Below are 23,371 nucleotides of genomic sequence, written 5' to 3'. Positions count from 1 at the left end.
ATATATACATACATATATATATATACATACATACACATATATACATACACACACATATAAATTGCACTTTATTCATCTGCTTTTACTGTATTTGTGTTTCTTCCTACTTTATTACTGGGGGGCATTGACTACAACACTCATCTGCGATATATACCAATAAGTATCCTTTTCTGTGCTTTTAAACTATTTTGAGTGTATCTGCTTTATTTTCTGGGAAAAAAAATACACACATATACACATATACATATATATATATCTATATCTATATCTATATCTATCTATATCTATATCTATATCTATCTATATCTATATCTATATCTATATATATCTATATCTATATATACACACACACACACACACACACACACACACACACACACACACACACACACACACACACAAAACACACTTGTTCCCCGCCTTTCTAATCTAGTATAGTCCAGTTTTCAGGTTAGTGCTGAATTCAGGGCTATGTTATAAATCTCTGTTTGCCCATACCTTACCTGGATAGAAGGAAGTTTCTCAGTTCACCTGTGAGAGAGGGGAGCTGTGAGCAGCCTATCTGTCCCTGGAGGAGTGGTTTCAGCCCAGAAATTAGTAGTTTATTGGCCATTTTGGACTAATTTCTATTTCTCTTATTTTCCTGCTATAAATACCGTATTTGCCCGGTTTTGCGCACTGCACCGGGCAGCACAGGTTAAGCTAGGGTAAAACTATTCCCGGCTCCACAAAGTCTTCTCTTCAAATTTTCCCTTGGAACTAGACAAACTTTCAACTTAAGCACTCAAGCCTTTCATTTCTCAGCCCGACACTTGCTCAAAAAGTACAGTTGTGTACACTTACCATAAATGTTGATGTTTGAGTGTATTCACTGTTGCAGTCATTACATTTGGGTAATCTGCTGGCAGGCTGCCCTCAGTCGGCCTGAATTCCAAAGTCTTGGGTCCTGCGTTGGTTGCTGTCTTCTCTTCCATGACGTCCGGTCGTCAGGGGTATAAAACATGCAGCTGACGCCATTTTCTTTAGTTTTTCTTGCTCCCGATGTCAGGTGCCCCCAATATATACATCAATAAAAACTTTACCTTCATCTACAAATACACCACGCTGGTTGTAAAAGATAGAGAAGGAAAGAAACTCCAGAATGACAGCGGGATAGCGGGAGGGTAACCTGGACTGCAACAGTCAATACACTCGAACATCTACATTTATGGTAAGTGTACACAACTGTACTATGTTCTTAGTGTTTCACTATTGCAGTCATTACATTTGGGTAGAATCCCAAATCTAAGGTTGGGAGGCTGGAGCTAAACAGAATTAGGTGTGGCTATAATGCCCTGCAGCACTGCAGTGGCAAAGCCTGCCCTGGACTTAGAAAGGCAAATGATAATGCTTTGTAAAGGTGTGAACATAACTCCAAGTAGCAGCCTCTAGAATGTCTTTGGTTGGTACTCCTCTGAGAAAGGCTGCTGAAGTAGCTGCATCTCTGGTGGAATGAGACTTAATGCCCTTGGGCACAGGTTTACCATGGTGTAAGCAGCAGAAACGGATGCAGTGGCTTATCCACTTTGAAATTGTCTGCTTCGTAATAGCTTTTCCTTCTGATCCTGCAGCATACGACACTAATAATTGCTCAGTTTTTCTTAGTCTCTATTAGCTGCCAGTGTACGTCCAAGGAATGCAGAATTCTCTCCCCTTGTTCTGCGGATTTGTATATAAGGTTGGCAGATGAATTATTTGGTTAAGAGCCACACTGGAAACCACCTTAGGCATAAAAGTAGGATTTGTCCTCGACACCCTGTCTGGGTAAAATATGATAAAAGGCTCTACAGCCATGAGGGCCTGTAGCTCTGATACTCTTCTTGCTGAAGTAATTGCTAGTAGCAGAGCTGTTTTCCATGATAAGAACTTTATCTCAGCGGTAGAAGAAAGTTCAAATGGATGCAGGGTGAGCTTTTCCAACATATAATTGAGGTCCCATGCAGGTAATGGTGATTTTCTAGGAGGCCTTAAAATGTTGGCTCCTGTAAGATACTGCTTTAGTAAAGGATGAGAAACAATTGGTGCCTCTGTATTGTAATGAGCCGAAATGGCAGAGGCATGGATTTTAATTGATGAGAAAGACAGGCCTTTGTCAAGCATCTCAGTTAAGTATTGTAATATCTGAGGAATATTTGGTTCTGCTGTATCAGTTCCTTGTGCTCGATTCCAAGCACAGAATCTCTTCCATTTGTCAGCATAAGATTTTCTAGTACTAGGCCTTCTGGCTTCCAAAATGACATCCATCACAGCTTTACTGAGAGGTGTTGTTTGTATAACTACATGATCAGCCATGCTGCCAGGATCAGTGTCTGTAGTTGATTGTGCAGGATCTGATTGTTTTGCTGGGGACAGCAGCTGAGGTCTTTGAGGTAAGGTCCAAGCTGGGTATTGAGAGAAGTTCCTTAGGATTGGGTACCAGTACCGGCAGGGCCAGTCCGGGGCAATTAGTATCATCTTTGGTTTCTCTTGTCTGACTTTTAGGAGAACCTTGGGGAGAAGAGGCAGAGGAGGAAAGGTGTAAACAGATAGGTTTTTCCAACTGAAGGATAGGGCGTCCACTTTCCATGCTTGTCTGTGATAAGTCCTCGTGCAGTATCTTTTCAAATGATAATTTTGAGGAGAGGCAAACAGATCTATGTCTGGGCTTCCCCATTTCTCTGTTATCATGCTGAAGACTTGCCAGGCACTTTGTAAAGACCCTGGTCGCAGTAGATAAGCCAAAGGGCAGTGCAGAGAACTGGTAATGCATTAAGCCAGCCTTGAATCTGAGGTATCTTCGGCACAACTGTCTTATTGGGACATGCAGGTATGCCTCTTTTTAGGTCTAATGTCACCAGCCAAGCATTCTCGCCCAGCATGGGCAGAAGCTGCTGCAAAGTCGGCATTTTGAATTTTGGAATGTCCAGGTATGTGTTCAAAATCGATAAACCCAGTATTGGCCGCCAGGCCTTGTCCTTTCTCGGTACCAAGAACACTCTCGAGTAAAAACCTTGTCCTTTTTCCTGTTCTGGTACTGTCTGAATGGTCCCCATATCCATGAGGGGTATAACCTGTTTCTGTGCCTCTGCCCATTGATTTTTTGGCAGATCTGGCCAACCATCTGCCATTGTCAGTGTGTGGAAATTAAGTATGTATCCCGGTGATACGATATTTAGTACCCACTTGTCCTGGGTTATTAACTGCCAATTTTGAGCAAAAAGTGCTAATTTTCCCCCTATGGGTGCTGCCAAAAGATAAGTGCTTGGTGTAGGCAGAGGGAAGTCATTGGTATTGCTTTCTGTAGGTTTGCGCTTTATCTCCTTCAGATTTGGAGGTGGAAGTGCCCCATTGCTTTGACCTTTATGAATCTTGCACCTGGTATCTGGAACTCTTTGGGCGTTTGGATTTGCCCTTTTGAGCTCTGTCTGACACAAGAAAGGACCAGTTTTTTGTAGGCCAGTATCTACTGAATCTTGGTGGCTGCACTTGCAAGAAGTCTAACAGTTTGCATAGACTTAGCTTTATCTTCCATTTTCTTTAAAACCTCTTCTGCCTTAATACCAAACAGAGAATCATGCTGTAAAGGTGCATCTAGCAATTTAGCTTTAACATGATCAGGCAAATTCTGTTCCTTTAACCAGGCATGCCCCCCTAATCACAAATCCAGTAACTGCGGCCCTGCAGGAGGCCTCTAAGGAATCAAAACCACATTGCAAAGTATGCTTTCCAACTTGTTCAGCTACATGCACTAATTCCTGCAATTCTTTATTTTCTGCACATTCTGAAATCAACATTTTCTGTTTCAGCAATCCCATAACATGTTGTTGGTACTTAAGCATATGAAATTGACAGTTTAAGGCCCTGATTGCCAAGGTTGCAGATGTATAAACCTTTTTCCCCATCTGTCCAGTGCCCTTGAATCTCTGTCAGAGGGGGTACGATTTTTTGCTGTTGAGGCCTTAACTCCCTTTGGACCCTGTGAAATAGTTTCAGGATCAGCAGCAGGGTTTCTAAATACAAATTTATGAGAGTCAGGGACCCTGTAATATCGGTCCGGCTTACTGGGAGCTGGAGGTAGGGAGTCGGGGGTCAGGCTTGACTCTGAAAACACATCATCCACAATGTCTACAACAGGGGGAATGGCTAAAGGCCTGTGCTAAGGAAGAAAGAAATCCCTGAGCCTCTTTTTCATTCTGAGAAGTCTTGACTCTCCCAGTGAAAATGCTCCCTCAAAGTATGCAAGGTTTCTCCATATGAAAAATCCTAAGGAGGAGATGCAGATGGAATGGACTCCTCAGCATCAGAATCCTCATAGGGAGGTATAGATAATTCCTGATCTGAAGAGGAATCAGAAGAAATAGAAACCCGATCTGAAGATTCATAATCAGTGTCTTGCCTAAGCCTCTTATCAGGAGGGGGATGGGTACCCCTGATCAAGGTAATAAGGTTTTCAGCCATTTTGATCATCTGTATTTTAGGAATAGAGGCCTGTGCACATGGCTCATATGTCAGTTTTTTAGTTTTAGAAGTTGCTTTTGTCTTTGGTTTTGCAGCTTTCGTCGGTTTGATATACAAATGTTGAGGTCTGAATACACCCTCAGAAGCTGGTGCCTGCTCAGCAGCTCTGGACCCATCCGAGGGAGATATATCAGTCGGTCCAATACCTTGAGTATCTTGCAGCATGCCAGACTCCACATGGGTGTCGGTAGAGGCCTGTGACTTGAAGGTAGCGGGTATCAGGGGCTGCGAAAGCACCTCACAGAGTACCGGCGACTGGCTTAGAAGTTTCGTCGTCAGTTTTGGATCTCTACTGCCTTTCTCTGCCCTTTTCTTTGCGTTTTTTATGTACTCCGGTAGTCGGATTGCTATCCAACATTTCTGGGTAGTTAAATCGGTTTCCAAAATACTTTGATGCAAAAATATACCAACGCTTAATAGTGCGTTGGTTAAATCTAGCAAAAATCCAACAGCCAGGCACGTTGTGATCAGGGCCTAGGCAAGGAATACAGTATAAATGGAAATCCTTATGAGGTATTTGCTTTCCACAAGCAATATAATTATTAACTTTTTCTGATATCAGTAAAAAGCAAGAAAAAAGTTTCCCCAATGGGGTACTTGGCTTTAGTGAAGACTTCGGTTCTGAAACTCAAACATTTCAGTAGTCGGCCGACCGGCACTTGCAAAATGCTTCTGCTTCGGGCACCGCACGACAAGAAAGACTAAAGAAAATGGCGCCGGCTGCATGTTTATACCCCTGACGTCATGGAAGAGAATACAGCAACTGACGCAGGACCCAAGACTTTGGAATTCAGGCCGACTGAGGGCAACCTGCCAGCAGATTACCCAAATGTAATGACTGCAACAGTGACACACGAACGTCTTATAGCAAGCAATTATAAACCTTGGCACTAGATCCTTCTGTACTGTACAGAAGGACAAGGCTCTCTATTCGACCTTACCAGCCATCCAGTAAAAAACAGTTCACTGTACCTATCCAGGCATGTCCAAAGGGCAGTTTCAGGTGTACAGTCCAACTGGTGAATCTGGGCATTTTGAGGCAATGTTACAACTGCCTCGTGTACACAGACAAACCCCTCCCCCTACCACCAAACACTAACGCATGCGAGAGATGCAGTTATACAGCCAAACTAGAGGCTAAGCTCTCTCAACCCAAGACTGGAACAGACAGTAAAGAGGGGAAGGGAAATACTTGCATCACACCACCAGTCTTATACAGACCCATTAAACCAGCTCTGGCAAAAAAAACACAAATACATGAAAACATACTTGGAGGCTCTAAATAAAAATCTGCAAAACCAACAGAGACCTCCAAAGCAAACATCCAAGCAACCTCCACTCCCCAACACAAACCACGAAACACATACTTCACAAAAACAGTGTGCCATGCAATCACAGCCCTTAAGGCAAAATAACATACACATCATACTCGTAATAGGGGACTCTATAGTCAGGCACACTGACGTCCCACTCACTAGGCTGAATAAGGAGAAGGTTACTGTTAGCTGCCTGTCAAGTGCCAGGATCTGCCACATAACACAAGCATTCAGGTCACTCCAGAAAAAGTACAAATATGACTCTGTCATTGTCCATGTTGGTGTGAATGACGTGAGCCATACCTCCCCGGACTACATGAAAAGAGACATGAAGAGCTCTCTGATCACGTAGCCCAGGCCGGTATGACCCTGACCCTGAGTAGCATCCTGCCCTCACCAAGAATAAATGGTATAAAGTAAAAATTCTCGATTTCAACAATTGGCTACGTTTCTGGTGTCATTCAAAGGGGGTCCAGTGTCTGTCCGCCTGGGATGACATGCTCGACAAGCCACACTGTTTCGCTAGAGACTGCTTGCACCTGTCACCCTTAGGCTTTCGAATACTGGCCAAGGCTCTTGCCACCCCCAAAGTGCCTTTTTTAAGCAAGGCTCAAAAGACAAAGCCACCGCCGTAAATAGCACAAGTAACAAAACACTGAGGGTAATGCTACTCAATGTCAGAACTCTAAACCTCAAAATGCACGCACTCAAGGCCCTCCTCAGTATGGAGAAAATTGATATATGTGCAGTAAAAGAAACCTGGTTTAAGGCTCCAGAGAGCACCCCAGCACTAACAGGCTATAACTCATACCATACTTTTCGGCCACAGAACCCAAAACGAAATAAAAAGGTGGGGGCATATCCATATTCATCAAGGATACCCACACCTCCAGGTTAATGGCACAGCAGGATGCTTCAGAGATCATCCACGTGCAACTAACAATGGGCAAAACTGCAATGCAAATTGTGGCTTGCTACAGATCACCCACCATGTTACAGGACCCCCATTCCGCATTTCTGGAAACACTGGGAAACAAAGGTTCTACCAAACACCCTAATATTGGGCGATTTCAATTACCAAAACATTAACTGAGAGAAATACTTAAGTACGAACTCCTGCCCAACTTTTCCTAGAATTTATAAACTCAAACGCCCTGGTTCAACTAGTCAACATTCCCACCAGAGGTGACAATATACTGGACCTGGTCATCATCAACATGGGCGACCGGTGTTCCACACCAGAGTTCAACCCCTCGCTGGTTAGATCTGACCATAAACAAATCACTTTGGATATCCATATTCCGCCCCCACCTCCGGACAAGAAAGCCACCATGAAAAACTTTTCAAAAACAAACTTCACGTTACTTAAGACTGTGGTGGAAAGTTTCAAAGCCCCCATGCTGAAGGATAACACTGTCCAAGCTGCAAAATCCTTTACTAATGCATTCTACGGGCAGATACAAGAATGCATGGATTGCGCCATCCCAAGCAAAACCGAGACTCACTCCTCCAAGAAAAGGAAACCAGTTTGGTGGACTCCTGCCATAAACAAGCTATACAACAGAAGGAGTAAACTAGTACACAAAAGAGTAAAATCCCAAGAAGTGAAGACATCCCTGATCAGTACCAGCAAGAAACTACGATCCCTCATAAAATCTTCTAAGGCGAGCTTTGAAAGAAAAATTGCCAAGGACTCCAAAGATAACCACAAGGCATTCTTTTAGCTATGTCCAGAATCTAAATGGCAATGCTCAGATCTGCTTGGAGTTGGTGCAGAATGGCACAAAATACACTGAACCGACCGATATCCCCGATATCCTGGCAGACAGGTTCAGCGCAAACTTCACCCCCCCTCTCACCCCCAAAAGGGCCCATAACCATACCAGAAGAATGTAGAGTCCATGAAATCACAGACACTCAGGTTATAACAGCCGTCTCCAAAGCCAAAATCACAGCATCAATGGGACCGGACGCTGTCCCAGGCTGCGTCCTACACGAGCTCAAAGACGAACTAACTCTCACCTAAACACACAGTTCATACTCAGCCTCTCCACAGGCTACATACCCATAGAGTGGCGCACAGCAACAGTTATTCTGCTCCACAAAGGTGGAGCCACAACAGACCCTGGGAACTATCGCTCTATAAGCCTGACTAGCTTGGTCTGCAAGGCTATGGAGCGCATCATCATGGAACTCATTAACAGAGACATTGGGAACCTCTAAACACTGGACCCTACCCAGTTTCGCTTTGTTAAGGGTAGATCATGCCTCCTAAACCTGGTGGACTTCTTTGAGACAGTTACCAAGGCTATAGACGAGGGAAAGGTGGTACACACAGCACTACCTAGACGTCGTTGAGGCCTTTGACACCATTCCCCATTCTGGCATTCTAGACAAAGCTCACCAGCCTGAACATAAACCCATACATCACAAAATGGGTTGCCAACTGGCTCACGGACAGAACCCACATGGTGAGAGTTGCGGGAGCTAGGTCCGACTCTAAACCAGTTACAAGTGGCATTCCCCAGGGCTCAGTCCTAGGACCCCTCCTGTTCGGTGTATACTTCTCAGAGGTACAGGCAAGCACAGGAGGACTATGGCTGTCCAATTTCACAAACGACGGCAAACTTGGGGCGATAATTGACTCTCCGGCTGACGCACACATCCTTCAAAAGGGTCGCACAGATGGATACCTGGTGTCAAAATCATTGCCTCAAGCTAAATGCCAAAAGGTGCATAGTCATTCCCTTTGGAAAAAAAAACAAACTACCCACAAATTACCACATAGGTGGTAGTTCCCTAAATACGAAGACGTAATAAGGGATCTGGGGACCCAAGTAGAAAGTAATCTCACCTTTGATAATCACATTGCCAAAGTGGCTAGAAAATCCTTCTACGTGGCCCACCTAATCACAAAAGGGTTCGCATCCAGATCAAGAGAGGCCATTGTGCCTCTCTACTCATCAGACCCATCTTAGAGTACAATGCCCCATTTGGGATGTACCTTACAAGACACCTGCAACAGCTGGAAAGACCACAGAAGTACCTCGCCAAGAGGATCAATGGCCTCAGATACCCTATGTAGCTCGACTGAAGAAACTACAGTTGTACTCGGTTGCATACTGCCTACTCAGAGGTGATCTCTGCATGACATACAAGGCCATGTCCAACCCAGAATTGATGGACATGCTCCACCTAAAGAAAAAGTACAGTTTTGTACCTACCATAAATGTAGATGTTCGAAGATCCACATTGCTGCAGTCCTAACACTTGGGTAGTCCGCTGTCCCAGTCGGCCCGAATACCAAAGTATAAGGCTGACGTCGGTCAAGGCGCATTTGTCTGACATCAGGACGTCAGGGTACAAATGCGCATGACCAATGTCATATCCTCAGTCTTTTCTTGCCCCAGATGTCAGAAGACCCTAAAAAGATAAGGCCAAAACCAAAAAACACCAAACACTCCTGTACCTAATATATATACAACATATACAAATTTACAAAAATAGAACCCCACCCACACAACCACCCCTAAACACAGAGGGGAAGGAGGGAGGGTAAATTGGACTGCAGCAATGTGGATCTTCGAACATCTACATTTATGGTAGGTACAAAACTGTACTATGTTCTTCATCCCACATTGCTGCAGTCCTAACACTTGGGTAGAATCCCAAAGCAGAGGTAAGGGAGGATGGCTAAACTATAATGAAGCAGGAGCTGCCAAAATGCCCTGCAACACAGCAGTGGCAAAACCAGCCCTGGATTTAGAATAGAGAGGAAGGTGGTAATGCTTGGAGAAAGTATGCACAGAACTCCAAGTAGCTGCCTCCAAAATATCCTTAGTTGCCACCCCCCTTAGAAATGCTGTTGAAGTGGCAGTAGCCCTAGTGGAATGAGGCCTAATCCCAGCTGGAATCTCCTTGCCATGATGGGAATAACAGAATGCAATGCAAAACCCAATCCACTTAGATATAGTTTGTTTTGACACAGGCTTGCCCTGAGAACTCAAAGCAAAAGAAACAAACAACTGCTGAGACTGCCTAAAATCCCTAGTCCTGCTTAAATAATAATGCAACTGCCTGTGTACATCTAAAGTGTGCTAAATCTTTTCCCCCCTATTTTGGGGATCTGCATAAAAAGTAGGCAAATGAATAGTTTGGTTTAAAGCCACACTAGAAACCACCTTAGGCATAAAGGAAGGATTAGTACGTAATGACACCCTATCCTTATGGAAAATCAAAAAAGGCTCAACCGCCATAAGGGCCTGCAATTCAGAAACCCTTCTTGCAGAAGTAATGGCCAACAAAAAGCAGTCTTCCATGACAAGTATTTCAATTCAGCAGTAGCCGCAGGCTCAAAAGGTTGTAGAGTAAGTTTCTCCAACACAAAATTGAGATCCCAAGCAGGAGTAGGAGCTCTACGTGGGGGTCTTATATTCTTTGCCCCTCTAAGAAATTGCTTGAACAAAGGATGAGAAAACAATGGTGGGTCACAATCATAGTGAGCTGAAATTGCTGCAGCATGAATCTTAATGGAAGAGAAAGACAAACCTTTGTCCAATAACTCAGTAAGATATTGAAGAGCCACACTCAAATTAGGCTCAGAAACATCCAAATCCTTTGCTGCACTCCAAAATAAAAATCTCTTCCATTTTTCTGCATACACTTTACATGTACTAGGTCTTCTGGCTTCCATAATCACATTCAAAACTTGTTGAGGAAGTTGAGACCTGCTGTGGTTCAAAACAGAATATGCCAGGCTGTTAGATGAAGAGAGTGAAGCTTGACATTGAGTAGATGACCGTCCCTCTGAGACAAAAGGTGTGGAATTAAAGATAAAGGCCATGGAGGCTTCCTTACCAGATTCCTCAGTAATGGGTACCAGTGTTGCGAGGCCAATCTGGAGCTATCAAAATCATCCTTGGCTTGTCTTGTCTGACCTTTAGGAGTACCTTTGGGAGGAGAGGCAGAGGTGGAAAGGCATACACATGAAGATTTTCCCAACTGAGCGAAAGAGCAACCACTTTCCAAGCTGTGTGATGAAACCTTTTCGTGCAAAACTTTGGCAGCTGGTGGTTTAGTGGAGAAGCGAACAGATCTATGTCTGGAGTTCCCCATGACACTGTCAATTTTGAAATACATGAAGATCCAGTTTCCACTCGTGGGGATCCATGATTTGCCTGCTTAACACATCTGCTAAGGAGTTCTGTGCTCCTGGCAGAAACCTTGCCTGAAGATTTAGCTGCAAGCTGAGCGCAGTCTCCCACAAAATCATTGCTTGCCTGCATAGAGGATAAGAATGTGTTCCCCTTGCTTGTTGATGTACCACATGACAGTTGTGTTGTCTGTTAGAATCAACACCTGCCCTGGAAGAAGTAACTCCTTGAAAGCCATTAATGCAAACTGGACTGCTAACATCTCCTTCATGTTGATATGTAGATGCTGTAGTCTGGCAGGCCACTTGTCTTGTATCCACTTTCCATTCAGATGAGCTCCCCAAGCTATGTCTGAGGCATCTGTCGTTAGAATCTGACTCGCCTCTGGCGGGTCACAGAGAGTCCCTTGTTTAGGTGACATTCCTGAGCCCACCACAAAAATTCCTTTTGAATGCAAGGTATTATTGGAATGACAGTGTCCAAATCCTGGCAGTGCTGTGTCCATACATTTTTAGATACCATTGCAGCTTCCTCATATGCAGTTTGGCATTGGGAAGCACCAGAATACAAGATGCCATGAACCCTAAGGCTTGAAGGACTGTCCTTGCAGTCAGCCCGGACTGAAGAGATAGTTGATGAAAGTAAAGGGAAAGATTCTTTTGTTTGTCCGGGGTTAAAAGGCCATCTGGGCTGCTGTATTCAGTCTCACACCCAGAAAGCACATGTCTTGAGAGGGTACTAGACTGGACTTTATTTCGTTCACAGAATACCCCAGGCATCTTAGCACTGCTATCACATATTCCAGATGCTGAAGAAGCTCGTCCTTTTCTTGAGCCAGAATCAGACAGTCGTCCAAGTAAGGATAGATTTGTATTCCTTTTAGCCTGAAGAAAGCTATGACTGGAGCCAGAACTTTTGTGAATACTCTGGGCGCAGTAGATAAGCCAAAGGGCAATGCAGAGAACTGATAATGGGAATTCCCAGCTCGGAAACGCAGATACTTCCTGCAACTGAGTCTGATAGGCACATGAAGGTAAGCCTCCTTGAGATCTAAAGTTACCATCCAGTGATCTTTGCCCAGCAGAGGTAAAAGCTGTTGTAACATTAACATTTTGAACTTGGGAATGTCCAGATAAGTGTTGAGGATAGACAAATCCAAAATTGGTCTCCACGTGTTCCCCTTTTTTGGTACTAGGAACAGGCGAGAATAAAATCCTAGGCCCCTTTCTGGCACAGGAACCGGCTGAATGGCCCCTATCTGGAGTAACAGAGAAATTTGCTTGTGAGCCTCTTTTCTTTGTATAGGAGGAATGTCTGGCATGCCTTTGAAAGGAGGCAAGGTATGGAAATAAAACCTGTAACCGTGGTGAACGATATCCAATACCCATCTGTCTTGGGTAATAACACTCCAATTTTCTTTGAAAAGTGCCAGCCTTCCTCCCAAAGGTGCTGCCAGACGAGAAGGCTCTGGCAGCTGAAAAGGCAGGTCATTGGGTCTGCTTACGAAAGGACTGACCCCTGCCCTCACCAGAAGACTGGGCAGGTGAACTCCCTGTTCTAGGCCTAAAAGAACCTTGAGCTCTGCCCCTACCATGTCTAGATCTACCCCTAGACTGAGAAACATAAGAAGGATATGTCCACCCCTTAGTAGGCCAATTTCTACTAAACTTCGGAGGCTGAACCTGCAAAAAATCTTTAACAGTCTGCATAGACTTAGCCTTGTCCTCCATTTTCTTTAACACTGCTTCCACAGGCGAACCAAATAACACATCAGATTGTAAAGGAGCATCTAAAATCCTTGTCTTTACATGCTCAGCTAAATTCTGATCCCTCAGCCAGGCGTGCCTGCGAAGAACAGAACCAGTGGCTGCCACCCTCGAAGAGGCCTGTACAGCATCAAAACCACATTGCAAGGAATGCTTACCCACCTGTTCAGAAACATGAACTAAATCCTGCAACTCTTTACACTCAATACCTTCCGCCAGAGCATCTACCTTAGACTTCAATTGTGTAAGGAGATAATTTTGGTATTTCAGCATGTGAAACTGGCAATTCAAAGCCCTCATGGCTAAAGTGGAAGAAGTATACACCTTCTTTCCCCATCTATCCAAAGCCCTAGCCTCTTTATCAGAAGGAACAGGATTTTTAACAGAAGCCTTAACACCTTTAGGGCCCTGAGAAACAGTTTCTGGGTCTGCCCTAGGACTCTTAAAAAGATACTTATGAGCTTCAGGCACCCTATAATACCTGTGCGGTTTAACTGGGGCAGGAGGCAAAGAATCAGGGTTCACGGAAGCCTGTGCAAAAAGATCTTCTACCACATCCAGAATAGGAGGTATAGCCAAAGGCCTATGCTGGGGTAGAAACAAAAATTCCCTAAGCCTTTTCCTGGAATCAGAGAAATCTTGACCTTCCCATTTAAAATGCTCCCTCATGGAATGAAGAGTCTCTGAAAAAGAAAAATCCTCAGGAGGAGAAGCCGAAGGAGTAGAATCATCTACATCAGAATCAGAATAAGGAGGATACTCCTGCAAGTCTTCAGCCGAAGACTCAGAAGCCTCCGAACACTGCTCAAAACTCTCAAGCTCAGGTTCCACCCTAGGCCTCTTATCAGGGGGGGCATAGAACCTCTAATCATAGTAATCAAATCTTCTGCCATTTTAAGCATATGTTTCTTAGGCAGCGACCCTGAAGAACTAGGGGAGACCCCCACTGAAGTTAACCCTGGCCTGCCTCTAGAAGAAGCCTTGGAAACAGAAGGGGAGGGCCTAACCACCTTAGGAAGGGAGGGGAGAACAGCTATCTGAGAAGCCCCTTCAGCCTGGCCTACCTCCTGAGAGGACACATCTTGTAACAGTAAAGTCTCTCCCTGAGAATCCAAAGGAACTTCTGGTAGAACCACCGGCTCCACCGAGCCCTCTAAAGAACCGACGTCCGGGACAGACGGTTCTTCCAACCTAGGCTTTGCTGCTTTGTCCTTGCGCTTTTTAGGAAGCGGGCGCCGGAGCATCCGGCGGCATGTTGTAATTACAACGCTTCCCAAAACTAACCTGGCACAATCTAATCTTCTCTCTTAATAGTGCGTTTGTTAAATCTAGCACAAGAGCGACAGCCAACAACGTCGTGCTCAGGCCCTAAGCAAGGTATACACAAGGTATGGTAATCCCTATGAGGTATCTGTTTCCCACAAGAAATACAGTTATTCACTTTTTCTGACATCCGGTTAAATACTGAGGCAAGAAAAAAACAAAATATTCCCCAACGGGGTACTTAGCCAACTTTGATTCGGTCTGAAACTCCGACTTCAGAAAATTTCAGAACGCCAACCTGCACTCGCAAAACTGCTTCTGCATCGGACCATGCGGCAAAAAAGACTGAGGATATGACGTTGGTCATGCGCATTTGTACCCTGACGTCCTGATGTCAGACAAATGCGCCTTGACCGACGTCAGCCTTATACTTTGGTATTCGGGCCGACTGGGACAGCGGACTACCCAAGTGTTAGGACTGCAGCAATGTGGGATGAAGAACATCCTTAACCCCTCGAGCCACATGCTCTAGAGATCTAAACCTCACCTAAACAATAAATAGGACATGCTGGAAAGAAAGATTCCTGTCCCAGAGACTTCCCATGCTTTGGAACAAGATCCCAATCAACATTAGGCAGAGCTCCTCAATAACACTCTTCAAAAGAAACCTTGACGAGTGGATGGGAAACAAAGTTTACCTTGGGGATCACTTCAATGGATCTGCTGGACAGAGGCACAGGGAACTAATCTAAGGGTGCGGCGAAAGCCAACACATTCTGGCTAGGCTTACAAAATGCCTTTGGGCAGATAGCCTAGTACCCACCTATGAACAGAATTTTTTTTTCAGTTGAGCATTTTCTTTGGTGGCAAAGAGGTCTACTTGTGGTGAGTCCCTATTTGTGGACTGTGCTGAGAAATGTTTCCAATGCAGATGCCAGTCATGGGGATTAATCAAGGTCCTAATGAGATGAACTGCTAGAGTGCTGCGAGTCCCTGGGAGGTACTATGCTATTAGGTGCAACCCCAGAGAGTACGCCGTCTCCCAGACCTGCGTCGCTAGGTTGACAAAGAGGGTAAGAGAGGGTGGCCCCTTGTTTATGTACCACAGAACTGTGTGGTCTGTTTTGACAAGCAAGAACCCTGTTTTCCACTAATCTTTGAAAGCCACTAGGCCCCTTTTGCACAATGCCATCAGTTCTTTCCAATTCATGTGCTTGTGTCTGAACTGATCCTCCCATCTGCCCTGGGGACTGAAGGTGTTGGAAATGAGCCCCCCAGGCCGTCTCAAGCATTTATTGCTAAATGTTTTGTCCCGAGGAATGAATCTGAAGGGGAGACCCTAGTTCTGGGCACATACTCATGTCCACCATGCAAATTCCTCCTTAAGGCATGGGATCAGTGGAATTTCCCTCTCCAGGGACTGCAAGTGCTGGCAGCACAGATTCTTGAGGTACCACTGTAGCTTCTTCATGTGTAGCCTGGCCAGAGGAATCATAAGGATACAAGATGGCATGTAGCTTAATGCTCTGAGAAATTCCTGGCTGAGAGGCATTATTTCTGCATAATGTTTTGGAAGTATTGAGTCAAGGAGGAGACCTTTTCTGGAGGGAGGAATCTAGAAGAGTCCCAGTAAAACTATCCTGGTGGATGGGTCTGTGTTGGACTTGCGTAGATTTACGGTGAACCCCAAAGAGGTGAGGAGGGTCTGAGTGAAGGCCAGGTCCTTGAGGAGCTATGACTAACTAGTGGGGCCTGAATGAGGCAGTCATCCATATAGGGGTAAATCTGGATCCCTCTGCTCTGTAGAAGGCAATCACAGGAGCTAAACACTTTGTGAAGACGCTGGGAGCAGCAGACAAACCAAAGGGCAGTGCAGAGAATTTAAAGTGACTGGTACCTGCCCTGAAGCAAAGAAAACTTCTGCAAGATTCCTCTATGGGAATGTGCAAGTAAGCATCTTTTAGGTCCAAGGTGACCATTAAGGCCAGAGGGGTTATCATGGGGAGAAGGTTTTCCAACAGTCAGCATTTTAAACTTTGGTACCAGCAGGGACTGACAGAGTAGACCGGTCTAGGACAGGATGCTAAAAACCTTCTTTTCTAGGAAACAGGAATAGCCTGGACTAGAACCCTTTCCCTATTTGATGATATGGTATGGGTTCCACTGAGCCCTGTCAGCACAGGTTGTGAATTTGAGAAACGGCCTCCACGCTTTGATTTTATGGAACATATGGGTAACCAGAGTATCTTAATGACTCTTTGAAAGTCAGCTTGTAACACTCCGAGAAAAACCTTCAGAACCCACTTGTTTGAAGTAATGAGGGACCAGTTTTGTTTGAACAGGGAGAGCCTTCCTCCTATCTGTGCTGCAGAGGGTGGGCAGTGGGGTAGGGGAAAGAAAGAGTCACTGCTGTTCTCTGCCAGTGCCCTGAGGCCTAGAACTCCCCTGCCTGGGGGTTACTGAGCACTACTGTCTTTGTGACTGTTGTTGCTTTTGAGGCCTTTCCCTCTCAGGCTTTTTCTGACTGCCTTTTGATCGAGGGGGAAAGGGGCAGTGTTTAGTGAGAAAATTTCTACTAAACCTAGGAGGCTGAACTTTGCCTTGGAAGACTACTCTCTGATGCAGACCGACACACTGAAACACTGCTTTGGGCTCCAACAGCAAGAAAAGACTGATGTAATGCCATCAGCTCGCTCCCTTTATACCCAAGTGTATCGACATCAGGGAAGGGCATCCAGCAGCCTTAAGAGGAGGGAGATTTTTACTCTAGTAGTCGGGCCAAGCAAAGGCTTCACAGCAGGAAATCAAACAAATCAGGACTGCAACAGTGAAACACGAAGATCATCATCAGTTCAATGAAGGCCACAGAAGGAGTGCACTTATATAATGGGAAAGAGGAGAAGCACAAATGCAGAGAGCTAAAGAGAAAATAAGAGTGTACCTGAATAATATGCATGAGTTTAGAAAGACTGTGGTTAAGCAACTGTCTTTAGATAATTCCAGAGCACAAAAACTTTTAGAACACCAATTCAGGCAACAGAAAGTAGAAAGGGCTGTTGCTAAAAGTACAGTTGTGTACCTACCATAAATGTAGATGTTAGAGTGTATTTACTGTTGCAGTCATTACACTTGTGTTATCCTGCTGGCAGGCTACCCGCAGTCGGCCTGAATTCCAAAGTCCTGGTCTGGTGTCGGTTGATGTCGCCTCCTCCCTGACGTCAGTGCATCAGGGGGTATAAAATATGCAGCAGACGCAATTTTCTTCAGTTTTTCTTGCCCCAGATGTCAGGTGCCCCCAAAAGGGTAGGCTAAAACATCTGCTTATACCAAAGCATGCAGTAACATAAACATTACCTTCATCTACAAGCAAATACACCACATAGGTTGTATAGAATAGAGAAGTACAGATAATTAAAAGCAAAGAAAGGGGGATGGTGGGAGGGTAACCTGGACTGCAACAGTGAATACACTCTAACATCTACATTTATGGTAGGTAGACAACTGTACTATGTCCATCGTGTTTCACTGTTGCAGTCATTACACTTGGGTTGAATCCCAAAGTTGAGGTTGGGTGGCTGGACCTAAAAAGAATTAGGAGTGGCTATGAGGCCCTGCAGAACTGCAGTGGCAAAGCCTGCAATGGATTTAGAGTAGAGAGTTAAGTGGTAGTACTTTGTAAAAGTGTACACTGAAGTCCAAGTTGCAGCCTCCAAAATATCCTTGGTTGGTACTCCTCTGAGGAAGGCTGCTGAAGTGGCTGCTGCTCTGGCTGAATGTGGCCAAATGCCCTTAGGCACTGATTTGCCATGTTGTGAATAGCAGAAACAAATGCAGTGGCCTATCCATTTTGAAATAGTCTGCTTTGAGATGGCCTTTCCTTGTGATCCTGCAGCATATGCCACTAAAAGTTGCTCAGTCTTTCTGAAAGCTTTAGTTTTGTCCAAGTAGAAGCGTAGCTGTCTGTGTATGTCGAAAGAATGCAGAAATCTCTCCCCTTTATTCTGTGATTGGATAAAAAGTAGGCAAATGAATGGTTTGGTTAAGAGCCACACTGGACACTACCTTAGGCATAAATGTTGGGTTCATCCTTAAAGAATCCCTGTGCGTACGGAAAATAAAAAGTTCCACAGCCATTAATGCCTGTAACTCTGAGTCTCTTCTTGCTGAAGTTATTGCTAGCAGCAGAGCTGTTTTCCATGATAAGAATTTTATGTTGGCTGTATTGGCTGGCTCAAAAAGGAGGCAGTGTGAGCTTTTCCAAGACAAAATTGAGGTCCCATGTAGGTATCTGAGGTCTCCTTGGGGGTCTTATGTTTTTGGCCCCTCTGAGGTACTGCCTTAGCAGTGGATGTGAAAAAATAAGTGGCTCCGTATTGTAATGAGCTGAAATGGCAGAGGCATGGATCTTAATTGATGAGAAGGATAGGCCTTTGCCCAGCATCTCAGTTAGGTATTGTAAAATCTGAGGAATATTTGGAATAAGCGTGTCAATTCCTTGTGCCTGGCTCCAAGCACAGAATCTCTTCCATTTTTCTGCAGAAGATTTTCAGGTGCTGGGCCTCCTGGCCTCCAAAATAACATCCGTAAAGTACAGTTTTGTACCTACCATAAATGTAGATGTCCGAACAGGATAGCATCTGCAGTCCTAACAAATGGGTTGTCCTGTCGTCAGGCAGCCCTTCGGTCGGCCGGATTCCAAAGTCTGGGTCTGGCCTCGGCTGGTGTCGCACTTCACCCGACGTCATCTCTGCTGGTCTTCGGGTATAAAGGCATCAGCCGACGCCATTTTCCTCAGTGTTTCTTGCCCCAGATGCCAGTTGCCCTCTTGGAAAGCTAAATTTTGGGTAAATGCCAATGTTTTCCAAAAAAAGTAGTAGGCAAACACAAAAAATAAGCATGTATGTACATATATACAAACAAATACACCATAAGAGATCCCCCCCCCCAGCTAGCTATTAGGAGGGTAAATACCCTAGGAGTACCACAGAGGGAAGGAGGGTGGGTAATCCTGACTGCAGATGCTATCCTGTTCGGACATCTACATTTATGGTAGGTACAAAACTGTACTATGTCCTTCAAGGATGCATCTGCAGTCCTAACAAATGGGTAGAATACCATAGCCAAACTAGGGGAGGAGGAAGAAGAATTATGGTGTAGTTAGGATCCCTTGCAAGACAGCAGTGGCAAACCCTGCTCGGGATCTAGAGTATAGAGGTAAGTTATAATGCTTGGCAAATGTATGCACGGAGGTCCAAGTAGCTGCCTCAATAATGTCCTTGGTAGCCACTCCTCGTAAGAAAGCTGTGGTAGTGGCTGTAGCCCTTGTAGAATGAGGCCTTATGTTCTGTGGAATTTGCTTTCCATGGTAGGAGTAACAGAAACTTATGCAATTTCCTATCCACTTGGAGATTGTCTGTTTGGAAATTGCTTTTCCTTCCCTTCCTGTTGCATAAGCTACTAGAAGCTGGTCAGTTTTTCTATTGCACTTGGTTCTGTCCAGGTAGTAGCGCAACTGTCTATGTACATCCAAGGTATGCAGCAGTCTTTCCCCCCTGTTCTGTGGATTGGGAAAGAAGGTAGGTAGGTGGATTGCCTGGTTTAGAGACACTCTGGATACCACCTTAGGCATAAATGTAGGATTAGTTCTCATGGACACTCTGTCTTGATGGAAGATTAGGAAGGGTTGTACTGCCATTAAGGCCTGTAGTTCCGAAACCCTTCTTGCTGAAGTAATTGCCAGTAGGAAAGCAGTTTTCCAGGATAGGTGTTGAAGATCTGCTGTTGCTGCTGGTTCGAATGGAGGGAGTGTCAATTTTTCTAGCACAAAGTTCAAGTCCCATGCTGGTAACGGTGGTTTCCTAGGAGGTTTTACATTCTTGATTCCTCTGAGGAACTGTCTGAGTAGAGGATGGGAGAAGACAGGGGGATCGAAGCTGTATTCTGCAGAAATAGCTGATGCATGTATCTTGATGGAGGAATAGGACAGGCCTGTATGGAGAAGCTCTGCCAAATACTCCAGGATGTTGGCAATATCTATCTTTGACACATCTTTTCCTCTTTCAGTACTCCAAATGACAAACCTTTTCCATTTTCCTGCATAGTTCCTTCTTGTTGAAGGTCTGCGGGCCTCAAGGATAATGTCTTTAACCCTTTGTGATAAATCTTGGTTATTTGCTCTTATGAAATGTTCCAGGCAGTCAGTTGCAGAGTTTTCAGGTTTGGATGCATGATATTGTAGTCGCTCTGAGTTAACATCAAAGGACTCAGAGGTAGTGTCCACGTCCCCCCCCCCCCCCCCGAGACATGCTCCTCAGCAATGGATACCAATGTTGTCTTGGCCAATTTGGAGCTATCAGAATTATCCGTGGACGTTCCTCTTTGATTTTCAGTAGTACCTTGTGCATCAAAGGAAGAGGTGGAAATGCATATGCTGTCAGGCCTTTCCAACTGAAGGATAGAGAGTCCACCTTCCAAGCAAGTGGGTGGTATGTCCTTGTGCAGAATTTCTTGAGCTGGTGATTGAGTGGGGATGCGAATAGGTCTATTTGTGGCATTCCCCATTTCTTTGTGATGGCCTTGAAGATGTCTGGGTGTAGCATCCATTCGTGAGCATCCGAGGTAGTTCTGCTTAACATATCTGCTAGGATGTTTTCTTTTCCCGGTACAAATATTGCCTGTAACTGAATGTTGTAGCTTAGAGCCATATTCCATAGGTCCAGAGCCATTCGGCATAGGGGGTATGAATGAGTGCCTCCCTGTTTGTTGATGTACCACATGACTGTGGTGTTGTCTGTCCTTATCATTAATTGGCCTTCTTTGAGGAATGGTCTGAAATTCTGGATTGCTAGTTTTACTGCCAGCATTTCTTTTTGATTTATGTGCAGGTGCAGCTGATCTGGAGTCCATAATCCTTGAATGCATTTGTCCAGCATGTGGGCCCCCCAACCTAGGTCTGAGGCGTCCGTTGTGATGGTTTGGCTTGCTTGAATGTTGTGGAAGGGCAAACCTGGGTTTGACTGGCATGCTTGAGCCCACCATAGGAACTCTTGTTTCAGGCATGGGATTAGTGGTATTTCGGTTTCTAAGCTGTGCCGGTGTTGAGACCATAAATTCTTTAGGTACCACTGTAGCTTTCTCATATGTAGTCAGGCATGGGGGACCAGTATTATGCATGATGCCATGAAGCCCAAGGCCTGCAGTATTTTCCTTGCTGTTAGTTCGTTCTGCTTTGTTAATGCCAAGTAAAGAGGTGGTAGTTCTTGTTTTTCTGCAGTTAGGAATGCCATCTGTTTTACTGTGTCAAATTCTGCACCCAAGAATGTTCTTGTTTGGGATGGTATTAGTCTTGACTTTTTTAAATTGACTGTGTATCCCAGGGCTTGTAATAAGCAAATGACTCTTTGTAAGTCTTGTGTCAGCTTGCTTTTGTTGTCCGCTTGTATCAGGCAGTCGTCCAGGTATGGATAAATTTGGATTCCCTGTAGCCTGCAATGAGCGATTACTGATGCCAGGCATTTCGTGAATACTCTGGGCGCAGTAGATAAGCCAAAGGGCAATGCTGAGAATTGATAATGCTCTGATCCTGCAAGAAATCTGAGGTATCTTCTGCAATTTGGTCGTATGGGGACGTGCAGGTATGCCTCCTTGAGATCTAGAGTTACCAGCCAACAATCCTTGCCCAGCATGGGAAGAAGTTGTTGTAGGGTCAGCATTTTGAATTTCGGAACAATGATGAATGTGTTTAAAGCGGACAGGTCGAGAATAGGTCTCCAACTTTTCTCTTTTCTTGGTACTAGGAAGAGTCTGGAGTAAAATCCTTTGCCTTGTTCTGTAGGTGGTACCCTTTCCCCAGCTCTCATCTTTGTTAATTGAGCTATCTGTTTTAGAGCTTCTGTTTTTTGATTTGGTGGTAGGTTTGGCATTCCTCTTTTTACTGGTAAGGTGTGGAAATGAAACCTGTAGCCTTGGTCTATAGTTTGTAAAATCCACTTGTCTCTTGTGATATAGTGCCAATTTTTTGAAAATAAGGCTAACTTTCCGCCTAAGGGTGCTGCTATTTGTTCCCTGGTAGGCGGTGTCAGTGCCAAGTCACTGTGATTGCCCTGTTGCAGTGGCAGTGGTTGTGTCTGTGCCTCGCTGGTTATTGCCTTGCCACTGGCGTCCTCTGTAGGCACCTCCTCTGGGTTGATTTCTGCCTCTGGAACGTCTATTCCTACCTCTCTGAGATTTAGAGGAGTCTGGAAAGGACCAATTTTTGGAAGGCCAGTTCCTGCTAAACCTTGGAGGCTGAACCTGTAAGAAATCTTTAACTGTTTGTACAGATTTTGCCTTCTCTTCCATTTTCTTCATTACTTGCTGGGCAAGAGAACCAAATAGACTGGCCTTATCCATAGGAGCATCTAATAGCTTTGCTTTAACATGATCCGGCAAGACCTGTTCTTTCAACCATGCATGCCTTCTTATAACTGTGCCAGTCATGGCTGATCTAAATGACGCCTCCAGTGCATCACAGCCACATTTTAAAGAATGGTTACTAACCTGCTGAATGTTATTCACCATTTCTAAAACATATTTCTTATCTAAGGACTCATCAGAGGACAGTTTCTTAGTTAACTGATCAAGCATAAACTCTTGGTATTGGATCATATGAAACTGACAGTTCAAAGCTCTAGCTGAGAGAGTAGCAGAGGTGTATACTTTTTTACCCCATCTCTAAGGACCTGGATTCCCTTTCAGAAGGGAGAGGGTTTTTCGCTGAGGTCGAAGCTACTGCCTTAGGCCCCTGGGAGATAGTCTCAGGATCTGCAAGGGGAGCCTTGTATAAGTGGTGATGGGTGTCCGGCACCCTGTAAAACCTATCGGGCTTGGCAGGGGCTGGAGGTAAAGTATCAGGAGCAGTGCAAACATCATTAAATGCATCATCCACAACAGGAAGAACTGGAAGTATAGCTAAGGGCCTATGTTGCGGTAAGTGTAGAAAGGTCCTAAGCCTTTTTCTTGAATCTGAGAAATCTTGTCCCTGCCATTGGAATTGCTCTCTCATGGCATGTAAGGTTTCCCCAAAGGAAAAGTCCTCTGGTGGAGAGGCAGAAGGTATAGACTCTTCAGCATCGGAGTCTTCATAAGTAGAAAAAGGGGCCTCTGGATGGTCTGTATTGTCTGAATCATCAGAAGAGTCATCTGAGGACACTGGCTCAGGGGGCTCTGCTCTAGGTCTCTTTTCTGGAGGTTGAGAGGCCCTGTCTGGGTGAGATTGGGATCCCCTAATTAAAGAGATGAGATCCTCTGCCAGAGTAAGCATTTGGGAACTGGAACTGGGCCTGTGAGAGGGGGGCTT

General features: G+C 44.9%; 1 protein-coding gene across 1 annotated transcript in view; it reads right to left on the bottom strand.

Annotated features, from left to right (window-relative positions):
• NUDT21 (nudix hydrolase 21) overlaps positions 1-23,371 on the bottom strand; it is a 704,082-nt gene that overhangs the window by 141,596 nt on the left and 539,115 nt on the right. The gene's annotated exons all lie outside the window — the stretch shown is intronic.

This window comes from Protopterus annectens, chromosome 8.part0, assembly GCF_019279795.1.
Source record: "Protopterus annectens isolate FY-2018-M chromosome 8.part0, PAN1.0, whole genome shotgun sequence".
NCBI classification, from domain to species: Eukaryota; Metazoa; Chordata; order Ceratodontiformes; family Protopteridae; genus Protopterus; species Protopterus annectens.
Note: the sequence above shows the minus strand (reverse complement) of the source record. Positions and strands in the feature narration are given on the sequence as shown.